Genomic DNA, 3,808 nt, shown 5'->3' on the forward strand with positions numbered 1-3,808 from the left:
ATTGACGTGCTGGGGATGGAATCGGAGAAGGTGTTCGCTCTAGGTTCGCGGAAGGGCGTCCTGACATTGGTCTGGTATCCTCGGGGATAGACCTAGGGACTGCGGTTGTGGAAGTGGAACAGCTAACTTACGCATGAAGTTCATGACAGTCTTGGTGAAACGGCTCAACGTTTTGTCTCTGGTCTTCCCCCATTGTTGAAGCAGGTTGAGTCTATGATGAGCTGCTCTGACCCCCTTGGACATTCTCGGATCCGAGTACTCCTCGAAGTGGAACTGCTCTGGGCGGTACTCCTCTGGGCGGTATTCCTCTGTGTGCTCTTCCATTGGCTCGGCGCATGTTTCCGCAACGTCTACATGATCCCCTTCAGCTTCAGAATTGTATAAGAGATCCGTGGGAGGGATAAACTCGATATGCTCTCCCCCTAAGAGTGAAGTCAACTCAACGCAAGGGAGGAGTAATCTCGATGGACCGACCGCAGGATGCACAAACTTGTAGATCAACCGTCCCTGTCTCAGACCCCGCTCCAGAGTGCGCAACTGTCGCAGGTTGTTGATGTCAATCCAACGTGGTGGGTATGACTCAGAGTTTAGGGGAACACCAGTAGCCTCAAGGAACCAAGTTACTACGCCTCCCATGCACATCACTCCGGGAGTGTGGTTGTTGCTGACTCGCGAGACCCAATTCTTGTATGTCATCATGTAGTTGATAAGGTAAAGGGAGACAGAAGTGTTGGATATGTCGCCTTGCAGCGCGGTACAATCCATGGCAGTGAAAGGGAGTCCCTTAAGCGCCAGATCGATCATCTCAAGCTCGCCATTCGTCATGTATCCCTTAATCGCTTTGGCGTAAAATGCATTGCTGACCGCCTTCTGGAAGTAACGCAACACTGGGCTTCGCACGTTCAGTGCTTTTGTCTTTGATGAAGTGAATGAGGGCGTGCTCCCAATCGTTGCCCAGAGTGCGGACATCTCATCCCGATCAAACTGCGGCGTAGTCCCCGTTCCGCTGGGAAATCCAAACATCTCTTCGACGGTTCTGAAGGTGAGATTGTAGAACAGGCCGTGAACGCGAAATGTAATGTAGCCCAGACCTCCATCAGACATCATTCCCGGCTCATCCGCGTACAGGTACATCTCCAGAGTACAGAGGAACTGAATTGTCTTCTCCCTATATCCGTTTTTTGGTGTGTTCATGATTCTCTCCAGATGGCACCGCCTAAACAGATATTGAACATCCTCCAAAATCCCGAGTTGCTGCATAGTCTCAACATGGGGATATCTTGTTCCAGCAAACTCCAACTGCTGGAACAACTCATAGTATTCCTTGGGAGTTAGTTTCGTCTCAGCGCTCCTCCGTCTTACAGATTTCCTGGGAGCTTGGTCGGAGTGCAACTTAGGTTCCTCTTCCTCGTAGTCACTGCCCTCCTCTCTTGAGTTTGAAGCTTGCGCTGGTCTCTTCCCGCGACTCTTGCTCTTAGAGAGCGGTGTGTCTGGTTTGCTCGAACCCGCTGCTTGCTCTTAACCCCCAACAACCTCGTCAACCATGTTCTTCATTTTCATGAAACGCCTTGCCATGGATTCGGGGGATGAACGTTCTCCAGCAACACAACCGTATGCCTCTCTCATCTCGTGTATAAGTTCTGTACTTTTCTGTTTCTCTGAAACATGAAAACTCAAAATTAAGCGTTAATAGGTTAGTGAGCCAATAACAAAACCAAGTTGAAAATGAAAAGTGCTAAGAGAGAGATAACCGATCGAGTGGATGACAAGATGGTGGTAGGCTCGATTTGTTTGGCAAAGGAGAGAATCGAGAGTGGCTCGATTGTGAGAGAATGAACGCGCGTTGAAGACAGCTCGATTGAGGGTTTGAGAACGGCTCGATTGGTGCTTCATGGACACGGCTCGATTGACGAGTTCAACGGCGAACGCGTCGAGTGGCAACGACGACGGCTCGATTAACGCTCCCTGGACACAGCTCGATTGACGCTCCCTGGACACAGCTCGATTGACGCTCCCTGGACACAGCTCGATTGACGCTCCCTGGACACAGCTCGATTGACGCTCCCTGGACACAGCTCGATTGACGCTCCCTGGACACAGCTCGATTGACGCTCCCTGGACACAGCTCGATTGACGCTCCCTGGACACAGCTCGATTGACGCTCCCTGGACACAGCTCGATTGACGCTCCCTGGACACAGCTCGATTGACGCTCCCTGGACACAGCTCGATTGACGCTCCCTGGACACAGCTCGATTGACGCTCCCTGGACACAGCTCGATTGACGCTCCCTGGACACAGCTCGATTGACGCTCCCTGGACACAGCTCGATTGACGCTCTCTGGACACAGCTCGATTGACGCTCCCTGGACACAGCTCGATTGACGCCCTGGACACAGCTCGATTGTCGCTCCCTGGACACAGCTCGATTGTCGCTATGAGGACGTGATGCGCTACTTCACCGGATGGCTGATCGAGCGGTGTTGAAGCTTGCTTGGGCGGATACAACGACACGACGGCTCAAATGGTTGGCGGAGGCGGTTCTAAAGTGCGAGATGAACGTCGTGGTTGGGACGTGATGCCTTTGCTTTTAGTGAAGGGAGCGTGAAAATTAAACAAAGGGAGGGATGGTGAGAAGTGAAGGCGAGGTGAAGGTTTGGATTGGTTGGTGAGGGGTTAAATAATGAAAGAGGTGGTGAAGATGTCGTGCAAGTGGTTAAGTAAAGGAGTGTGCAAGTGGAGAGATGTGGGAAGATAGGACACAAAGGTGATGTGTCTGGTCAGAGGGAGCAAGGACGGGAGAAGGTGAGGTGATGGGGGAGATATCACGTGGGAGTGAGGTGAAAAAGGAAAAAAACAATAATGAAGAATCCCTCTCCTAAACTTTCTTCTGTTCCCACATAAAACCGACACTCTTGACTCTGCTCTCCCTTTCTCGTCTTTTTTTTAAAAAAAAAATTTTATAATTTTTTTTTTTTTTGGGTTTTCTGTTGCTTAGACTCTCTTCTGTAGATTCCTGAACACATGAAAACCAAAGACAAAAATTAAAAACACAAGTATCCTAAAAATATTTACAGAGATACCTTTGGGACTTCCTCCCAAGTGAGCTTGTTTAAAGTCCCTAGCTTGACTTTTTAGTTTTTTATGCTTTTTGGGGTTCATGGAGGAGTACAGAAAACCCCTCTGGTCGGACCTCATCAGCTAAATATTTCTTGACTCTCTGACCATTTATAGTGAATTCACTACCATCTTTGTTCAGGAGAGTGATGGCTCCGAATGGCAGAACTTCCTTGATGTCAAAAGGTCCTGACCACCTAGACTTAAGCTTTCCAGGGAAAAACTTAAGTTTGGAGTTGAAAAGCAAAACCTGATCCCCGGTCTTGAGCTCCTTGACAATAATCTTCTTGTCATGAAAATTCTTTGTCCTTTCCTTGTAAATCTTAGAGCTCTCATAAGCATCAAGTCGTATTTCTTCCACCTCATGGATGTCTAGAGTTCTCCTAGATTGAGCTGTGTTAATGTCCAAGTTCAACAACTAAATAGCCCAAAGCGCCTTGTTCTCAACCTCTATAGGGAGATGACATGCTTTACCATAAACCAGCTGAAATGGTGTTCTGCCTATTGGCGTCTCGAATGTTGTTCTGTACGCCCAGAGAGTCTCGTCCAGCTTCACAGACCAATCTTTCTTCGAAACCCCAACAATCCTTGACAAGATACCTTTAATCTGCTTATTCGAGACTTCTACCTGTCCGCTGGTCTGAGGGTGGTACGCAGTAGACACCTTGTGCTTGACCCCGTATTTTCGCAGC

This window comes from Camelina sativa, chromosome 12, assembly GCF_000633955.1.
Source record: "Camelina sativa cultivar DH55 chromosome 12, Cs, whole genome shotgun sequence".
NCBI classification, from domain to species: Eukaryota; Viridiplantae; Streptophyta; class Magnoliopsida; order Brassicales; family Brassicaceae; genus Camelina; species Camelina sativa.